General features: G+C 34.7%; 1 protein-coding gene and 1 long non-coding RNA gene across 8 annotated transcripts in view; both read left to right on the top strand.

The window, feature by feature from the left end:
* Positions 1-22675, top strand: part of grm7 (glutamate metabotropic receptor 7) — a 367182-nt gene that overhangs the window by 18775 nt on the left and 325732 nt on the right.
* Positions 17180-21556, top strand: LOC147838617 (uncharacterized). Its single transcript, XR_015522306.1, has 3 exons — positions 17180-17222; positions 17849-20183; positions 20251-21556. It is a non-coding gene; the product is annotated as an uncharacterized LOC147838617 (long non-coding RNA).

Genomic DNA, 22675 nt, shown 5'->3' with positions numbered 1-22675 from the left:
TGAATTGGCATCATTAGTTGCTAGAGGAACCTTTAATGCTCATGAAACCTTTCTGCTGACTTCTGAACCTTCTGACCACTTTCTTTCATTGCATTTACGTAATTTGTGGTGCATTCAGGGCAGCTTGTTGGCATGCTTTGCTCACTCCGAGACTTCGATTGATGAAATGTTTTGTACACCATCATGAGTGATGTAGTTTTAGATCAACAAATTTGTCACTTAAGTCATAAAAATGTACTAGTAATTGTTAAAGAATGTCTTGCTTTGAATTGTAGTCATCATTGATAACAAATTGCATAATAAACAATATTGGTGACGTTGCTTTCAACATTAGTGACAGAATATCTACATTTTGGTTACTTTATGCCGGGTTTACATTAAATGCAAACAAAAATAGAGGATATTTTTTTCAGCCGGATGGCATAATTGATGGAAAATGTGCCACGGATGTGTGGTTTTTGACTCAATCCTATGTTTCATGCAGGTTAAAAGAAAATTTCAACTTCTCAACCATGATCCTGGAGGATCACCGACACTGCATGTTTTGGATGTCTCTAATTACAGGTTTTTCAGTCTCTGCTAATGAGCTGATGATCTGAATTAGATGTGTTTGGTTAAGGAGACATGGAAAATGTGTAGAGCTGTTGATCCATTTATTAACGTGGTTGAGAAACACTGATCTAGAGTGAGCACAAGCGCTTCATGGAATTGTACTTGGACCACTAATCAACCATATAGTAGAAAAAAAGAGTGTTTATTTGTTTATCTAATTATCTATCTATCTATCTATCTATCTATCTATCTATCTATCTATCTATCTATCTATCTATCTATCTATCTATCTATCTATCTATCTATCTATCTATCTATCTATCTATCTAACATTACTCGACAAAAGTCTTGTTGTCGATCCCAGTTGTAAGAGGGACAAATTATAACTTGACTTCTAGTTATTTGGCCAGCCAGGACTTGAACATGCCTGGGGTAAGATGGAGGAGGAGGCATTGAAGATGAATCCAAAGAATCTTGATGAACTCTGGGAGTCCTGCAAGAACGCTTTCTTTGGCATTCCAGATGACTTTATTAATATGTGATTTGAGTCATTGCTGTATGGATGGTAAATCCTGCCAATTTTAAATAAATCAAATAAAGATTGGAAATGCTCACTCCGAGACTTCAACTGATGAAGTGTTTTGTACATCATCATGAGTGATGTAGTTTTAGATCAACAAATTTGTCGCTTAAGTCATAAAAATGTACTAATTGTAAAAAAAAAAATCTTGGTTTGAATTGTAGTCATCATTGATAACAAATTGCATAATAAACATTATTGGTGACGTTGCTTGCAACATTAGTGACAGAATATCTACATTTTGGTTACATTATTTTTGTTTGCATTTAATGTAAACTCGCTCTAAAAGCAATTTTTTCAGCCGGATGGCATAATTGATGATAAATGTGCCACGGATGTGTGGTTTTTGACTCAATCCTATTTTTCATGCAGGTTAAAAGAAAATTTCAACTTGAGTGGAGAATTTAGTAATCTAGAACAGTGTTTCTCAACCACAATCCTGGAGGATCACCGACACTGCATGTTTTGGATGTCTTTAACTACAGGTTTTTCAGTCTCTGCTAATGAGCTGATGATCTGAATTAAGTGTGTTTGGTTAAGGAGACATGGATAATTTGTAGAGCTGTTGATCCATTTATTAATGTCGTTGGGAAACACTGATCTAGAGCGAGCACAAGCGCTTCATGGAATTGTACTTACCACTGATCAACTATATAGTAGAACTAGTTGTCTGTTGTCTTGTGTTGTCTAGTGTTTATTTGTTTATCTATCTATCTATCTATCTATCTATCTATCTATCTATCTATCTATCTATCTATCTATCTATCTATCTATCTATCTATCTATCTATCTATCTATCTATCTATCATCTATCTATCTATCTATCTATCTATCTATACATATATATATCTATCATCAACATTACTCGACAAAAGTCTTGTTGTCGATCCCAGTTGTAAGAGGGACAAATAATAACTTGACTTCAAGTTATTTGGCCAGCCCAGACTTGAACATGTCTGGTTTAAGATGGAGGAGGAGGCATTGAAGATGAATCCAAAGAATCTTGATGAACTCTGCAAGTCCTGTCCTGTCCTGAGTCCTGCAAGAATGCTTTCTTTGGGATTCCAGATGACTTTATTAATATGTGATTTGAGTCATTGCAGAGATGTATGGATGCAGTTTTAATAATGTATGATAATAATTTATCTGTATCTGAAAAGCAGCGATTTAAACAAGGCTACTACAGTAATTACAGTAGAAAGATGAGAGGAACTCAAGTGAAACAGATCTGATAACTCAGCCAGTCACTCGAGGGACTTTCTCGGATCCGCAAGTTTAGTTCAACGTGTTCAGAACATTGTCAGTTAGTGGAAGTGGGCGTTTTTGAGAGTTGCCCGTCTGTGCGGCGGCACAGATTCACTCTCAGGCACGCTTGAGGGAAGCGTCTTGCATGGTTTCCCATAAGCTGTTTGCTTCCAAAAGCCTACTGACCAGAAACCATGAGAAATATTGTTCCCATTTACTTCAATGTGACAGCTTTTACAGTGCAGTGCGATGCTGTGATACAGTTAATAATACATATTGTAATAAGCTGATTTTTTGGTCATTTAGACATTATTTTATTCAGTCCTAACTAGTATTTTCCATAACAACTACATTATTTTAAAATACTGTATATTGTACTAGTTCTGTCTGTTAAGTGCTAATAATATTAGTTTAGTTTAGTTTAAAGTTTATTGTCCTTTCTGCTTGACACAGATAGGAAATTTGTCTGCAACACTGGATTTAAGACAACAATTACAAACATACAACAACCACACAATAACAACACTCATCAAGACAACAACATAGGTTAAAATTTTAATAACCAAATTAGCCCCATACAAACTACTGCAGATCATTCTTGGCAACCACCACATTCCCTTTAAACAGTGATCCGATTTAAAATAACAACTGCCATTGGGATAAATGACTTTTCATAAGCATTTCTTCGTGCTTTAGGAATTCTAAACCTGCGTCCTGATGGTAACAATTCAAATGCTGAGTCAAGGGGATGAGTATTACATTTAAAAATCACAACTTATTTCCATAAAGGAGTCAAATAGAATCTGCAATGGATGTTGTTTGTTTGTGATAACTATCTTATTTGCCTGATTGATAATTTGCGATAATTTCTTCTTTTGTTTAAGTGTTGTGTTACCAAACCACGAAACAATAATTTATGTGAGGACACTCTCTACCAATGATCTATACATGTTTAAAGTCTTTGCACTAACATTAAAACTTCTCAACTTGTGAAGGATATAGAGGCGCCTCTTATTATAAACGGCCTCTACATTACAATTAAAATTCAGTTTATTATCAATAATTGTGCCTAAATACTTAAAATTTGAGACCTGCTCTACTTTTTGTCCGTTTATGGTGACTGGTTTAAAGAGACTAGTATCTACTGCTCTTGTTTGACTCCCAAGACATAACTCTTTTGTTTTCCCAATATTATATATTGTTTTCCCAACGTAAATATATATGTTATTAGAAAATAAATAAATACATAAATGAATCAATAAATAAATAAATAAAAAAGCAATATATTATAAATAATTTTTTTTTAAATTTATTATAGTTTTTATTACTTTTTAAGTGTATCAAGTTAAAGTTATTGAAGCTTCTCTAATGTAATAAAATGAGTGATATATAATAAATATGCAATAGTTTTCAATGATTAAGTATGTTCAAACCACCATATGCTCATATATTAAAAAAAAAATATATATATATATATATATGAGCAATATCACACAAGTAGCAGTGCAATATGGCGGTATATCCGCAATGGTGGGAGGCGTGCTTTGGCTTGAGGCCAAGCCATTTATTTTTACTTTTCATCTGCACCAAGGCCCGCGGCAACTTCCTGCTATGCTGTTTCCTTAACCTGCAGGTCTTTATTTTACAAATTATATAGATCCTAACGAACTGCATGCTTCTCAAGCTCATTCATGCCTTTTCAGGTCCACTCAGAGGACAATCGCTTGTGATATCGTGTCATTTTGTTTTTGATTGTCAGGATAATGTAGGCCTGTAGTCATAATAATATTTATACAATACAGTTATAATGAGATTTATACATGATCAAACTAGTGTGCAACTTAAGTAAAACTAATACTGAAGTTATTTTAAATTTGGTTTTGTAGCTCGGGCCTAAATAAATATTTGTTGCCGTTTTCAATCGTTTAAGTTCATTTAATTGACCATATAAAAATCTGTGGATATTATTGATGTATTTATAGGGTCAAATTGCTGCTTTTTACTGTCATTCAATGTGTTTTTTGTCATTATCAATGTACTGTCACTTTAATTGCGCATGAACAATGCGTGCAATATAAAAGCTCTAATCAACATGGATGCCGAATAAACATTTTCTGCTAACGCTCTGCTTACGCTTGCATTGTGAAACAGGCTTTATTGTCTCACTAGTGACAACATACAGCCATATTGCACTGCTACGAGTGTGATATTACATTTATACAACAGTTCAACGGCACAATCATGTATATAAAAAGCAAATCAGACACAGAGAGTCTCAAAATCCTTTTATAAAAGGAATTACTTTCTTCCGCCATTCATTCACATTTGCAGCTGACGTCAGAACAGCAAAAGCTATTACTAATTCACTAACGTCACTGTAGAATTAGTGTTTGAATGATTCTCTAGCGTATTGTCTAAAGTCATGACAAAACAGTTGATTTTGCTCACATTGTAAGATTATAAGGATGATTGGCATAAAATGATCGGGAGATCACAATAATTAACCCCTAAAAAGCCAGAGCAAAGCAAACAGACACAGAGAGTCTCAAAATCCTTTTATAAAAGGAATTACTTTCATCCACCATTCATTCACATCTGCAGCTGACGTCAGAACAGCAAAAGCTATTACTAATTCACCAACGTCACTGTAGAATTAGTGTTTGAATGATTCTCTAGCGTATTGTCTAAAGTCATGACAAAACAGCTGATTTTGCTCACATTTTAAGATTATAAGGATGATTGGCATGAAATGATCGGGAGATCACAATAATTAACCTATAAAAAGCCAGAGCAAAGCAAACACTAGCAGATTATTATGCTATAAATACAGCACTGCAACAAACAAAAGAGAGAGATCAGCTTAAAATATAACTTACCTGTTTTATAATGATTTAATCAGCGTTAGTTTGACTTTTTTCTGAGTTTTTCCTCCCCTAAGGACTTATTGTGCTGTCTAAATTGTGGCAGAGTGTCAACCCTTTTTGCTCTGCTCAGTGATTAATCAGATAAGCTAATGGCTGCCGACTCGCTAAATCTCCGAAATTATAAATATTTAAAATAGGCACTATCCTCATAAATAAATTGCGTAGTTGCAATCTAAACAACTACATTTCTCAACTACCAAAGCCTCAAAAACATGTTGTTCAACAGCTGCGATATTTGTCAAATTTTAGTGAGCTTATTGATTTGTTATCAGTGTATTTGGGCGGCGTAATACAGAACAAGTGAAGAGGCTGTACCAGTGCTGTTATTGAATCATATTCTTCAGAAATTCACAAGTTGCCAGATAGTTTTGCAACAGTCTGGCAACTTGTGAATTTTGAAAGAATAATATGTTGCCGGATCATTGCAAAACTATCTGGCAACTTGTGGATTTGGCAGAATAAGTTTCAAATGTGTCAAAAAAATGTAACCATTAGATATGAAGTCAAAATTTTAAGACATGAAGAGACTTCATGTTTATTAATACATTTTGTGGCTACATATTATTTTTTTCAGAATTTAAAAGTTGCCAGATATATTTGCAACTTTGGAAGGATAATATGTCGCTAATCATAATAATAATAACAATAATACATTTTAAATATGTAGTCAAAGTTAAAAAATGTGAAGTCATAATTTTGAGCAGATACAACACTAATAGTTTGAAAGTTAATAGTTACATCTAAAAGAACAGATCTCCTTCTCCATAAAGTTTTTTATTTCCCTCCAAAATATGCATTTAATGTTGTCCACTGAAGCATTTCCAAACCAAAACAAACCCTTGTGTCTAGTTGAAGCTCTGCCGTAAATGCAGCGTTTTGTACCTGCCGCTTCTTTTCTTTCAATAAAGAAAAGCTGGACTCTCTGACAGATGAGCTGAAGTTTAATTACGGTGCGAGATGATCCGTTTTGGCAGAAGGGATGCGAGGTTTGGCTGCTGCTTTAAGAGGGTTCTAATTATGTCCCACATTCAGATCAAACAGTAATTAATTTAGCCCTGTCAAAACCGAACACGCAATTATAAACAAATGGATTACCCGTCACAAAGACAGCTACGCGCAGAATAGCTAACACGTCTCAACTTTCTCCTACAATTTGTAAAAGAGAAGCTTTGGAGAAAGAGAGATTTCCTTCAAAGGCAGATTGCTTCACTGACAGTCTTGTGTAGCTTTCTTTATTTTGTTTATGCTCACCGCTAAAGTCATATTGAGGACACACTTTTATAATATGGCAAGCTGTTTTATCAGTCAATCAAAGAATATAACAGCACTATTTAATTTCATGGTGCTACTACTTTTTCATTGTCTCCTGTTTTACTGTTTAATCATTATTGACTGTTGATAGTTAAGCTTTTTTTGTGATTTTTAAAATTTAAGTTCAATTAAATTACTATGCCAGTAGATATTTTATCCATTGATACTGTAACATTCATTATATTCTAGCATTTGTTAGCATCTAGTAGTTTTAATTAGTACATATATTAGTAGGGATTTACAGAGTTTCTGGCCGACATAAATTATCAGACGAAAATGGCATTTTTGTTTTTCAATTAAAAATAAAAGCTGAAAAAAGGGCTATGCTGCACGGCAGTGTTCAGCGCTGGTTTCACTCTCTCCTCAGCTCTATCCCTGTATATCTTTCACACTGGATGTAGAAAGTGCTGCGCTATAAAACCCATTCATTTCAATGGCTTGCATCCACTTCTGGTGTTTTTTCTAAATACCCGCTGGTCAGATTATTTATTTATTTATTTATTTATTTATTTATTTATTTATTTATTTATTTATTTATTTATTTATTTATTTATTTATTTATTTATTTATTTATGCTAACTATTATTATTTTATGTCAGGTTTTTAGTGACTGTTGAAAGTTTAATATTTTGTATTTATTGTGCTTTTTTAAATTTAATTTTAGTTAATAAAAATGTTTTTTTTTTGACCAGTAGTTTTATTCTAAGGTTTAGCTTTTGTGTATAAAAATAACTATGCTTGTACTTAATTTATTCAATTGATACTGTAACTTTCATTAGATTCTAGCACTTGTTAGCATCTAGTAGTTTTATTTAGCAGATTTATTTGTAGGGATACACATTTTTGCTTTTCCTTCAAAAATAAGAGCTGAAAAAGGGCTATGCTGCACCGCAGTGTTCAATGCGCTGGTTTCACTCTCTCTTTAGCTCTAACACTGTAAAGCTTTTACACTGGAGGCAGAAAGTTCTGCGCTATAAAACCCATTAATTTCAATGGCTTGCATCCACTATCTACTGGTGTTTTTCTAATTAGACACATATCAGATTATTTTGAAAACATTAATTTATTTATTTTTGCTAATTATTATTGTTTTCTAATTCTAATAGTATCTAGAAACTACTAGGTTAATTATTTGGACTTAAGGACTGCTCACGTACCTGGTATACACATTATACGGTCATTTGTATACTTTTAATGCTGCAGAATTTGTTCCTCACAGTATCAAAAGTGGTATCGATTATCAATATTTTCAAGCCTCGTATCAAAGTTAGAAATTCCAGTATCCAGACTAGAATGAGAATTTGATACAGTTCAGAATTTGCTCCCAGCAGTAGCAAAAATGGTTTTAAATATAGATATTTTTGCAAGGTATCGTATCAAAATTAAATATTCCATTATCAAGACAACACTACTAACAATATGCAGTCTATACTAGTCATAATTGGAGTAAATGCTAGTCAAAAGTGAAAGTGATATATATGTGTATATATATATATATATATATATATATATATATATATATATATATATATATATATATATATATATATATATATATATATATATAGTATCTTACAAAATGTATTAGTACCTAAAATGAAGCACTGAACTTAAACTCTGAAACAAGACAAGAACTGAACCGATATGGTTTTAATTAACCATAATCTTCTATGTGAAGCTGCTTTGACACAATCTACAAATCATACTATACAAAAAAAAGAAGATGAATTTAATTTAATTGAATAGTAGCTAATCTAAACTAGTATTTAATGGAACCATTGATACTAGAAGCTACAAGAATTACTAGAAGCATGAACGTAGTACTTGATAGTAGCGTGAACATACTAGTGCATTTCAAGAATGCAATGGCTTGCCATACTCATAAATAACCTTCATTTATGCACTAAATATTTAAATCAATCAAAACAGTTCCTTAAAATGCATGACAAACCATTCGCCTTTTTATTTTTTGAAAGTCAAAGAAAGAAGTCCCATTCAAAACAGCCATTGAATACAGATTGTGCCGTAAATCACATGCTACATGTCTTCAATGACAGTTAAATGTTCGCATAAATTAGACTAATTCTACTATTCAAATGTTATGCATCGCTCTAAACATAGTCATTGGGATTTGGTTGGGTCTTCATGACATGGATTGGCGCGCCAAGAATGATGTTATATGAGCTGGCGGTGCCTCGGTTCTAGCATTAACGTAAAGAATTACCCAGCATCTTCTTTTTTTATCTCTGAAACACTTGTATAAGTCTTATTTACAGCATTTAGAACTGGAAAAGGGTTGCGATTATGTGTTCATTTTTGCATCCACCATCAGTAAAAGAACAGATAAGTCATTCACTTTGCAGGAAAATGGATTGAAGTGAGCATTGTGCTTTACTGAGTTATCATCTTATGGGTTTGAGATGCTCTTTGTGGAAATTTGTATTCAAATCATGTCAAATGTTTAATGGAACACAATTTTATTCATTTTTTTGGGGGGGAAATAGGCTCATTTTACAAGTCCCTTACACTCTTAAATTTACAAACACAGGGGTGATAACTTTTTAAAAGATATCCCTTGTAGGCAAACTATGTAGACCAATATTTGTACCATTTAGTACAAAATGTTCACCTTGTACTACCTTAAAGGAACAAAAGTATACCCAAAATGTACCTTTGAAGTACCAACATTCACCAGTAAGATACAAAAGTGTACCTTTTGAAAAGGTACTGCCCTAGTGACAGGTTTTGTACCTTTATTTCTGAGAGTGTAGAGTAGATTTTTACTATTTTGAATACATTCAGGCAATCTCAGAGTCTTGCAAGAGCAATTTTAGCTTAGCTTAGCATAAATAATTGAATCGGATTAGACCATTAGCATCTTGTTAAAAAAAAGATTTTTCAAAATTTACCTATTTAAAGCTTGACTCTTCTTCAGTTACATTGTGACAGATAATGAAATGTTATTTTGTATGCTGATTTGTCTACAAACTATACTCTCAATTATTAATAATAAAAGTACTTTGCTGAAGAACTATGGCTGCGGCAGGAAAAAAGATAATACACTGCATTGTTACCTAGTTGGGGACTATTTTCATGAACTGCGTGATATCATTGTATTGTAGCAGAGATGATACCTTTTCAAAAGACCCTTTGTACCATGCAGAACCACATTAGTACTTTTTAGTACAAAAATGTGCACCTCGTATACCCTAAAGGAACAAAAGTATACCTCAAAAGCACTTTTAAAGTAGCAATGTTTACCAGTAAGATACAAAAGTGTACCTTTTGAAAAAGTACTGCCCCAGTGACAGGTTTATTTCTGAGGGTGTACAGTTGATTTTTACTATTTTGAGTACATTCAGCCAATCTCAGGGTTGGCGAGAGCACTTTTAGCTTAGCTTAGCATAAATAATTAAATCAGATTAGACCATTAGCATCTTGCTAAAAACAAATAAATAAATAAAAATCAAGCTTGATTCTTCTTTACATTGTTATAGAAAATGAAAGGTTGCTATTTGTATGCCGACATGTCTAGGAAATATACTCTCATTTATTAATAACAAAATTAACTTTGCTGAAGAACTATGGCTGCGGCAGGAACAAATATATTACGCAGCTTTGTTACCTAATTGGGGACTAAATTCAGAAACTGCGTGATATCATTGTATTGTAACAGAGACGATACCTTACAAAAGATCCATTTGTACCATGCAGGACAGGTCCATATTTGTATCGTTTAATACAAAATGTGTACCTCGTACCTTAAAGGAACAAAAGTATACCCCAAATGTACCTTTAAAAGTACCAAAGTTCACCTGTAAGATACAAAAGTATACCTTTTAATAAGATACTGCCCCAGTGACAGGTTTTGTACCTTAATTTCTGAGAGTGTAGAGTAGATTTTTACAATTTTTAGGCTATTCAGCCAATCTCTGGGTCTGGCGAAAACACTTTTGGCTTATCTTATCATAAATAATTGAATATGATTAGACTAGGAGTGTCCAAACTCGGTCCTAGAGGGCCGGTGTTCTGCAAAGGTTGCTAATTTGTATGCTGACATGTCTAGGAACTATTCTCTTATTAATAATAAAGGAACTTTGGTGAAGAAATATGATTGCGGCAGAAACAAATATATTACGCAGCGTTGTTGTCTAGCTGGGGACTATTTTCATGAACTGAGTAATAGCATGGTTCGGCACCAAAGTTCTGTGATTATTACGCCATATTGACAATATAACTCCTATCCGTACCAGACAAAAAAAAGCAACATTTAATTGTCCGTTTGGTCTTAGTTCACAATGAAACTAAGAGTTCACCTTTAAATAAGATTTTTTTTTTTTTCGGAAACTTGAGCTAGATGCTAATGGTCTAATCTGATTCAATTATTTATGCTAACATAAGCTAAGCTAAATGTGTTCCTGTCAGACCTGGAGATCAGCTGGATGGATTAAAAATGTTAGAACTCGACTGTTTAACTCTAGGCGACATGCAAAAAGGAAAAAGATGAGTGTTTCTTTAAGGTCAGCAACAGACATGAGCTCAGGAATAATTCAGCTTCTTATGAAACACGGTGGAAAGGTTTTTCTTCATTTAAAGCAGGATGTTCAATCAGGGTCAAAGAGGGATAATTTGATTAGCTTTCTTCAATTCTTCCAGCGTGCAACATATTTCCTTTTGTATGATTGGATTTTTCTAAACGCTCTTAGTTTGGGTTTTCCGGAAATACAGAGATTTGTTTTTAATTCTTCCCATTGATCATAGTTACTCGTCCAGATTCCAGATAATGGAGATTAGGAACGATCTACGGCTCATGGGTTTTCAGGGATCTGAGCACAAGTGGTCAACCGAGACACATTACCAGTTCTCCTGGTATTAACATGTGCTGAAATGTGTCCCTTGTGACCACTTTCCTTTTTATTTTGTCGTGCCTTATGGTAGATAGATGGCACTTCACGGTGGTAAGTACTTGGGTGTAAATTGGATGTCTCATCATGATGCAACATAATATAGATTTTCTATATCAGTGATATATTTGCTGATACACATTCTGCCATACGATTACGGTTCCATCATTATGTCACGAATGCAAGCAAAATAAATGACATTCGCATTTAATTTAATTTCCTTATCACTTACGATATGTTTCAACTGCTTTCTTTTACTTACTGTTGTTTTTGTTAATATAGTTACAATATAATCTTTTACAATAACATTGCTTTAATGGGAGATTACTCCCCGTTTATGTGTAGTTAACTGGTGATCTGGGACTTTTAGCCAGGGCAGATTATTGTGCATATTTTAGATACATGACAATAACTCTTTCTTAAATGTAATGTTTTTTTTTTATTTTATTTTATTTTTTTTTTATTTTTTAAAACATTTGTTAAATTCAAAAGTGCACCTATAAAGCTGTATTTTCCTTGTTTTGACACATTCAAAAATTGTGGCTAAGAAATACTTATTTGTTGTGGTCAGAGATAAATTTGGTAAATCCTTAATTTTGAGTCCTTTAAAGTCGTGTGAAATACGAACTGATTGCATTCCGACACAACCCATTATAATACACAGTACACACAAGAAGTTAAATGATCTAGAAGGCATGTGCACATAACACAACATCTAAATCAAGCAATTTTCAGGTCAATGTCAAATTTATGCATTTAAAATATGTTTTCCCAACAAGAAAAGTGTGGTTAGTGAAAATAGCGAGTGGCTAGCAATGTTGGAAATCTACGAGCCACAGAGGCTGGTGTTTAAAAAAGTTAATGTCAAGCTCAGATTGTGATTACTGCAGTTCTTACTGCAAAAAAAAAAAAAAAAAATTAATTAAAAAAACAACGTTTTACACCATTGAACACAATATATTTTATTTTAGGAAATGTTTGTAATGTTTTGGAATAGTAAACGTGTCAGGCTAAATAATTTAAATTCTTCATTAATTCTTCATTAGTTTGAAAAACACAGATTTATTTAGGAAACATAAAAAACACACATTAAAAAAAAAACCTTATATATACACCTTAGGAATGGTATTACAGAAAATTTTGGTGATTTTAAAACATTGACTTTTCCAAACCATGGTAAACCTTGAAACCGGTTATCGTCCCATGCCTATTTGCAAGTGTAGTGAACAAAATAATCTTATTTATTGTATGTTCTGAAAGATTTTGCTTACCTAGCAATATTGGTCTAGAAGAGTATTTTTCTTCTGTCTGTCTTATTACATGATGTAACTACAGAGAACTCGCCTGAACAGGAAATAGGCTGAATAGATTCAAAAATGATTAGTCAGTTATTTTATTTTATTTTTTCCATTAATACATAGTATAACCAGAGTCTATTATTAGGGAAAACACTTCTGCTTTTGGTTGCACACATCGTTCAACTAAACCTGGGGGCTGTTTCATAAACCAAGCTTACAGAAAAAGCCAGGCTTATGTTGGTAAGGTTTATTAAATGGCGGATTCATAAATCAAATTTACGATAGTGCAAACTCAGTTACTCTGGCAACTTATGCTGAAACTATCTTGGTCTGGGGCAGGTTAACTCAGGCTAAGTCTTTAGTTCAAGCTTAATCAAAGTGTTGTTAACGTTAATGTTAATGTTAACATTCGCCTGTCGTAATTTGATGCCATTTTTATTAACTTAACCTATTAATAATGATTAAAACTTTATAGTCACTTAATAGTCAATATATATACATCAAACATCTTAAAAAAAAGAACGATAATACATTTATATTTAAACAATTTATTGCAAACAAAACAAATACAAACGATATATATTTTTTTATATGTATCTGTTTTCTTGTTTGTTATAATTTTATCAAAATATTTCCTCCAATGCATTAATTTTAGTGTAATAATTGTTGGACTGTCATCTTTAGTTTATTTTTGTTAGATTAGTTCCAAATGTTGTGTTGGTAGTGGTACCGAATAATCTGTAATGTATTTAATCTGTATCTGTAAGATATTATTGTAAAGTATCCAGTAGACAATATTAATTTAAAAGATCAGAATTTTCTAATCCCCGCTTTTCTAAACCCCTTTTATGAAACAGCTCCCTGATCACATTAGTGCATGTATTTGCTGCTGCTTTCTATGATCTGTCTGAAACTGACCCCTCTATAGCAAAGAGACATATTTTATCAGAAATCTGAAAGCTTCTCTTTACAGCCACCAACCGACACGAGACTGCGCCAGTATGCATGAATCTGTCCAGTTATATATACTTGACTGACAGTTTTTGGTTAAAAAAAAAAAAAAGTATTTCAGAGCTTTAAAAGAAAAGCGACGGCAAAAAGTGAGTGGGATCGAAAAAAATAGTACTTGGTTGTTTGTCACTTCTAATGTTATAACTTACAAGGTGCCGCGTTCGATTCAAAGGAGATCTGCTAGAAGAAGTCCTGACATTTTGGCAAAGTGGGAAGGAAAACAGATGTAGTTTTTTGTACTGCCTACTTAGACTGGAATGAAACCTTGCAAGTGGTCAGTTTGGATGGCTTATCTAGAAATACACAGCATGATATTTGGAAAAAAAGCAGACATTACGTTAGATGAGATGTAACATTGGTAAATGGGTCTCTAATGGTGCTGGGTAAAAATGAGAAAACACTACAAATGCATAAGTGAAAGAAAAATAACAATTTATTAAACAATGATACTAAACAATGAATATATGAATTTAGAATTAAATTAAAATGACTGAATAAAAAAATAAATAAAAAAACTGAAATGTTGCTAAAGCAAAGATATACAGTTGAAGTCAGAATGATTAGCCCCCCTTTATTATTTTTTTACTTTCTTTGTTTAAATATTTCACAAATGATGTTTAACAGGTTCAGGAAATTTTCACAGTATGTCTGATAATATTTTTTTCTTCTGGAGAGTTTTATTTGTTTTATTTCGGCTAGAATAAAAGCAGTTATTAATTAAAAAAAAAAAAACATTTTAAGGTGATTAATATTAGCTTCTTTAAGCTATATTTTTCTGATAGTCTACAGAACAAACCATCATTATACAATAACTTACCTAATTACCTGCTAGTTAACCTAATTAACCTAGTTAAGCCTTTACATGTCTCTTTAAGCTGTATAGAAGTGTCTTGAAAAATATCTAGTCAAATATTATTTTCTGTCATCATGGCAAAGATAAATGAAATCAGTTATTAGAGATGAGTTATTAAAACTATTATGATTAGAAATGTGCTGAAAAATCATAAAAAAATAACCAGAGGGGCTAATAATTCTGACTTCAACTGTAAATATAACAAAACAATCTAACTTAACCCCAACCCACTAAACTTACAAACCAAAGGAAAATGTAGAAACAAAACCATAATCTTCAGCGTATGCAATGCTTAACTAAACTACTTATTCAATCTGAAACATAATTACAACTGTGGCAACTAAACTAGCTAACCCAAAAAAACTCTGCTGCTCAAAATTAAAATTACCAGTGTCTCATGAAGTACACACTGTTAGCAATTAGCAAACACAAATCACTATCACAAAACACTACATAACATACTTGAAACATAATAGAAAGTTATATATATATATATATATATATATATATATATATATATATATATATTTTTTTTTTATTTATTTATTTTTTTTAATGTTTTTCTAGATGACTTGAATAGCCCTATCTAAAAATAATTCTTTGTTAAAGAATGATTGAGATAATAAAATATAATTAACCAAATTACAAGCGTAGATTATATATAACAATCATACTTTTTTTTCTTAGCTGGGGAATCTAATAGTATTCATGTACAGAAATAGAACAATTCAACCCCAAACCATGATTTCTCCTTCACCAAACATGACTGATTTCTGAGAATATTGGCTCAATGCTGGTTCATTGTTTCCTCTAGGATTTTTTTTCCAGCTGTGGCGGAAAAAAACAGATCTACCAACTACCTGATCTACCAACACAGATCTACCAACTACCTGTGGCGTTATTTCAATGACAAATGTTGTGAGCGCAGTATTAGAAGTCGAGATTGCATTTATGTAATAGCCTACGACCGTGTGAATCTCTTTGCTTGTGCGCAGATTTCCTCTTCTCGTACACAAAACTTGTTTGCTTGCCTCACGCACCACACACCTGTCAGTCAGTCCATTCAGTCAATTTTTGAGGTAATGACCGAACTTGAGTCCAGTTTATATCATTAAAGATATTGTTCCAGTAAAAAAATAACATACGGTTGGGCTGTTATAATTCACTTACTCATTTTGGTGCGATTTTTACCCACTATTAAAAAAATAAAATAAAATGTTTTGAATGAGAAGCTGTAATTTAGCCGTGGGGGAATTAATTTTGGCATGTTGCCCCGCCATGGAACAATGAATGTAGCGGAAACCATGGGATTCCAGAAGGTCTTTGTGATGATTGGGATGCCGTTCAACAGATGATTCATATGAATAATCCACCTTCTCACACTTTTCCAATTGATCATCAAGAATTCAAGTTATTATTTGTTGCTCTTACAACTGGGATCAACCACAAGACTTTTGTCAGGTGGCGTACACTATTCTTACAAGTCATTTTCGTAGATCTGATTGAAAGGGAATTACATTGACAACGTTGTCATCTGTACTCGAAACCTTGACAAAGCCACAAAAAAACAAAAAAACTGCAGTGTTGTGGTACCTTTTGGACATGGCCTTACATCAGAGGAGTTTATTATTAAAACAGTTAAACTATGAAACATTTGCGTAGAAAAAAAAACTGCTTCTTCTCATTCCCAAACCAAAACAGCTTTCAAGTTTTTCACAAAACTGTTGCGTGACCTGTACAAGGACTTACACTCAAAACTTCAATTTCCTCTCGGAGTCCCATCCTGTGAAGCCCGCTGCGAGGATCCTAGTGAATTGGAATAATAGGTATGACAGTTTGAGGTCACTCGCTAAAGAACGGTCTCCCGCTTTTTTTTCTCCCTCCGCATCCATCCATCCCACCCGTCTCCCATCCTTATCCACAAAACTATTACTCCATCCGCAACCTAATCTGCAGCAGCACCTTGTCTGAAAGAATCGACATTATCGCTCGTTCCTCACTGTTGGCTCGGTAGGGTTGCTGTTATATAGTCTCCAGCTCAGCCCAGGGTGGCAGTTTACTGGCAAAAAGACTGAACGCTTCTCTTGTCTGACACGTATATATCCAAAGGCGAAGAAGCCGAGTGGAAATTTGGGATGTGAAAGGTTAAGGCTGGTACCTGCAGATACAAGTGGTGCTGTAGGTGTCTCTGGATCTGGCTTTTTTCCCCGAAGATAGGTTTAATCTGTACGGGCACCGTGTGTTGGTTTTGCAGCAGAACATCGCAGTGTGTCCAAACAGGCCCTGGAGGGTCAACACAGCATGTCTCTTGCATTTCACTTTTGATTTTTTACAGCATATTGCGACGCTCTGACTAACCTTTGAAAAGCTTCAAGTCATTCCGAAAGAGCACTCAGAAGAGATTCTGCTACTCTCTCAAGAAAAGCAACAACAACAAAGTACAAAATCTATCAGCTGTACCTTTTAAAAGCTACACGATAAGAGTGTTTGGTTTGGAAAATGTCTTCTGTGTACAATATACTGATAAATGTTTTTACTCGTATGGTTTTGAGTGATTTATTTATAAGTTAATTTCGAAAGGATCACGTGCTTATGATTGCTTGCGGCTGGTCCCACATTAATCAAATGTATGATTCACCAATCAGACGATTGATTCCTCATTCATTCATTTTCTTGTCGGCTTAGTCCCTTTATTAATCCGGGGTCGCCACAGTGGAATGAACCGCTAACTTATCCAGCAAGTTTTTAGGCAGCAGATGCCCTTTCAGCCGCAACCCATCTCTGGGAAACATTCACACAGACACTTATACACTACGGACAATTTAGCCTACCCAATTCACCTCTACCGCATGTCTTTGGATTGTGGGGGAAACCTGAGCACCCAGAGGGAACCCACGCGCTTTCGTATTTTCCTTTGCAACTTATCAATCCTCTTCACTTTCGTCCATGACACAACCCCCCCCTCCCAACTCTTCACTTTCGTCCACGACACCTCTCCCTCCTCTGGTAGAATGTCGTATTCGTTACCCCAATCTGTTAAGCACTGGTAACGATCCATATGACAAATGAAGCCTCGCTTACTAGTTCGCCATATTGATCGTTAAAATTTTGCCTATTCAAAGCTACACCATTGACATGTCTTGTGTATTCTATAGTTTTTGCTCGTATAGTTTTGAATGAGAGGCGTCATGGTGAGTAGCATGATCACCTCACAGCAAGAAGATTGCTAGTTCGAGCCTCAGCTGGGTCAGTTGGCATTTGCCTGTTTCTGTGTGGAGTTTGCATGTTCTTTTCATGTTTGTGTGGGTTTCCTCCAGGTGCTCCCCTTTCCCCCATAAGTCCAAAGACATGCATTATATGGGAATTGGGTAACCTAATTGTTCATACTGTATGCGTGTGAATGACTTTGTATGGGCGTTTCCCAGTACTGGGTTGTGGCTGGAAAGGCATCGGCTACGTAAAACATAATCTGGATTAGTTGGCAGTTCATTCTGCTGTGGCGACCCTAGATTAATAAAGGGACTAAGCCGAAAAGAAAATGAATGAATTTTGAAAGGGGAAACGTGTAACGGTCAATATAGCGAATGAAGCCTCGCCTACTAGTTCGCCATATTGACCGTTAAACTTTTCCGCATTCAGTGACATGTCTTGTGTATTATATAGTCTTTAATAATGCTAGTTAGGTCTTAACAAATGTCTACTATTTGCCGCTGTAGCTATACAATTACGTTTTCACAGTAATAGCCATTCAAAGGTAAGAAATGTGTCTATATTTTAAAGTTAGCCTGACAAAAATATATCGCCTTTTGGTTTTTCATCTCTGTTATGCAACATTTTTTTGACAGATTCATTTCATCCGCTCTTCTTGACCTGAACTGACCGGGATGCTTGACCGGTTGTGTGATTGGTTTGGGTTTTTGGGAGTTCATTCAGGCTAATGATGAGAGTTCAAGAAATCATCTACATTATGTCAGGGCATATCGAGAGCTGCGGGCTGAGTCTAATAAGCAGATCGCAAACGCAGTGATGGGAATCACTTGCTCAATTTGGAGCAAAGTGTGGAGCACTGAATCATAGCTTACGCACAGCCTGAGAAGTCTGTGCGTGTTTGGAGGAAATCTGGCCAGGATTGGAAATCATTCTTCATGAAGAATGAATTGTTTTAGTGGCTGATTCACAAACACTGAATACAAACAGCCTGTGACGTGCCGCTCTGCAACAGCTTGAGTCTGTTCACAGTGGAGGTGCTTCAGAAACAGCACAGTCACTGAAAAACTGCAATTCGTCACTTTATTCTTAATGGAAATGCTTAAAATAAACATCAACATCATCATCATCATAGTAAATTATTTATTTTTGCTTTTAATTTTGGGCAGCACAGTGGCACAGTGGGTAGCACAATCGCCTCACAGCAAGAAGGTTGCTGGTTCGAGCATCAGCTGGGTCAGTTGGCATTTTTGTGTGGAGTTTGCATGTTCTCCCTGTGTAGGCTTGGGTTTGCTATGAGTGCTCCGGTTTCCCCTACAAGTCAGCTATAGGTGATTTAGATAATCTAAATTGTCCCTAGTGTATGGGTGTGTATGGTTGTTTCCCATTGATGGGTTGCAGCTGGAAGGGCATCCACTGCGCAAAAAATATGCTGGATAAGTTGAGTTTCTTCGTGGCTATTTTGTTTTTTTCTGAACGCTACTTTAATATACAAGTAGCTAAAATTTGCTCATTCAGAGGCGGGAATCGGCGGACGTGCAACAAGCTTAATCATAAGGTAAACACAAAACAAAAGTTTCCATCTGAAGCTCTTTCAAGGAACTCAACACTTGTAAAAAATTGCTCTATCAGAGTTGTGGCTCTCAGCACCGCCCACACTCATCACCGGTACCAAGCTGACCAATCAAAGAGCTTGCGATATTTGTTGTTGTGATGTGTAGTTGAATTTTTTGAGAGGTGCGCAAGGTGCTCTTGACGCAGAAGAATAAATCAGCCTTAAAGTGAATCGAAACACCCAGGTCATGTGACTCAAACAATTCAATGCATCTGTCTTTTCAGAAGCGTTTCGAGACCTGGCGAATCTGCATGTACACATACTCTGATATTATGACAATGTTTTTTATTAATGTTACTTTTTATGACAAAAACAAAACATATTTATTCACAAAGTATTCCTCTGAATGTCAGACCAATGTTAAACCAAAACACGTTACAAGAACAGAGTATTTCAAAACTAACATCTTCAACTGCATTTCCCTGGATTCGAACCCATTATCTCTGAATGCTAGTCAGGAAATCTCACTGCTCTACTAAATTGCTTCTTTACTGAAGCTGTTCCAGAGCAATACGTAAAAATGATCACCAGGTGTCACTGTTGAGACAGGTTTCAAAACATTTTGAAGCTTCGACAAACTTGCTTTGACTGTTTCAGTGTTTTCACTCTGGAAGACTAGACTATGGAAAACACTTTGCAATGTTTGTGAAAACAAGACACTGTGTGTGTGTGCGCGCGCGCGCGTGTGTGTGTGTGTGTGTGTGTGTGTGTGTGTGTGTGTGTGTGTGTGTGTGTGTGAGTGTGTGTGAGTGTGTGAGGGGTGAATATAAAGTCCAGCTAATCAGTCAGTGAGTTGCCAGCTGTGTGAGTTTAATCAGTGGAAAGCAGGAACTGGTGTGTTTGTGAGGTGCATGCTGGGAGTTGTAGTGTGCTGTGACAGGTTTGTAGTTCATCGGCAATCTGCAACTGTCAGATCGATGGCAATCACAACAAATAATAGTTTCTTTCTTTTTCTTTCTTTCTTTCTTTCTTTCTTTCTTTCTTTCTTTCTTTCTTTCTTTCTTTTAGCTTAGATTTGCTTTACTTTACTAGTAGTTTGTTTTTGTTGGCACAACTATTGACCTTATTCTTAAAGTACAAGCGGGAGCAGCCATTGAAGTCTTTTTGGCTCGAGACTTATGCTCCATTGATTTTTAGAGGTTAAAAACTTCTCTATATGCTGCTTCATGTTGCTAACTGATCTTTTCATATTATATTATTGTACTTTTTTATGCATAGTCATAAACACACTTGTTTGTAGAGGAAGTAGTTTGACCATTTTCTGCTGTTAATTATTGCTAGTCATTTCTCTCATAGGCGACTGAATCAGAAGTTCAAAAACAATAGAAAAAATGAGCGCAGTCACGCAATAAGGTCAAAATGTCCATTTTGTTAGTAGCAAAATATAACCTGCTTTTGAAATGATGGTGAAAACATATCATTCGTCATTTGTGAAAAATTGTGTCCAAAGCAGCACATTAGTGATAAGTCTTCTGGATTCCTTCTCTCTTCTAAGTTCCACTGTATAGCACATATGGATTTGGACTCACATTGACTAAATAATGACAGGACTTGTGTTTGATTCAGATGAACTTCTTCCTTTAAAATCAATAATGCAGTATGTTTGATGAAAACACAATCTTGTCTGATAATGAGACTACTCGGCGAAGTGAAGCGTGAGTTTTCTCATTTTCCAATGCTGAATTATTTGACAACCCAGTTCTGTGCTCAGACGTTTGATCAGCGCTGTAAATCTGGGGTGATCAGCTGCTTCTGTTGTGAAGCACGCTGTGAAATCCAGATTTTCTACTCATTTGAATTGGGAAAACTCAAATCACAGTCGTTCGTGACCACAATTTAGAGAAATCATGCATTAAAATGAATCCTTGACATTTTGCTGCATCACAGACACCGAAGCGTTATCTATTTGAGACCGTTACTTTTGAGTTACGTTTTCTCACCTGGCTGAGGTTTAAACTTTTTCAAAACTTACAGGTTTTTCATCTTCTTTTTTTTTTAAATAGAGGAGCTATAACATTAACAGGGAGCTATATAACCAACACCGTCATTTACCCCTTAAAAATAAATAAATAAATACATAAATAATATATATATATATATATATATATCAGGGCTCGAAATTAACTTTCTTACTTGGTAGCACCGGTGTTCCCAACCTGAAATATTTAGGAGCACCAGAAAAAATGTAGGAGCACCAGAAAAAAATTAGGAGCATCCACCAAAACTGAATGATATATTTAACAAGTTGTATATTAAGGCATTTATTGTATTTGAAAACAACATCAATTGGGACTAACAAAACCCAGAAACAACTATCTAACTAATGCTGTGATGACTTAATATTTGTGCAATAATTCCAAAATGAATGTTGAATAATTATAAAATATTATTGATGATGATGATGACAATAATACTAATAATGAATAATATTTCTCATCATCATGCTGCCTTGAATGTGCTTTCATGTAAGTTATCTGCTATATAAAGTCCTACTGTTAATTTATGAATAATAAATTGATGGTTTGCATCAAACACAAATGAAGCATTGTAGTAAGAAATATTTATTTTGTACTATTGTTTTTATATGCATGTCAATTTAATAAATAATATTTCTGCTACAAAACAAACGAAATAATATAATAAATCATTCAATCTAATGCTAAAAAGCTGCAAAGCAGTCATCAGTAGTTAAATAGAAAAATAATATACACCTCAAGAAAGAACGGACAAAAGAAAGGAAGAAAAGTCTCACTTTTAAAAGTTTTGGTTTCGGTTTGTGTGGTTTTAATGCTCAGCTTCGTTACGCGCTGAATTACATCTTTCTGTGTTTGCGGAAAAGCATGCGAGTCAGACGGCCCAATAAGAGGGGGGCAGAGCAGGATTCCCCCGATGCCCACCGGCGCAATACTGTTCTTTGTTATAACCCGCATCAGATCAAACTCAGTAAAGGCGAGCTTCTTTGGCGATGGTGTTGTAGCGGACATTTGCGCTGTTGCAGCCTGCTCACGAGGAAACGTATGAAAAAGTTATGAATTGCCGTGAGATTGTGTTGGCTGAACACTGTGCATACAACGCATCGAGATTCACACTTTTCACTCTTCAGCCGTTTGCAATCCCCGCGGTCACAAAAGCTCCCTCCCTGTCATCTGACAGCAGAAAGTCTTGAGTGATTGAC

This window comes from Danio rerio, chromosome 22 (assembly GCF_052040795.2).
Source record: "Danio rerio strain M-AB ecotype USA chromosome 22, GRCz13ab, whole genome shotgun sequence".
Lineage (NCBI taxonomy): Eukaryota > Metazoa > Chordata > Actinopteri > Cypriniformes > Danionidae > Danio > Danio rerio.
This window is presented reverse-complemented; position numbering and strand designations above follow the sequence as displayed.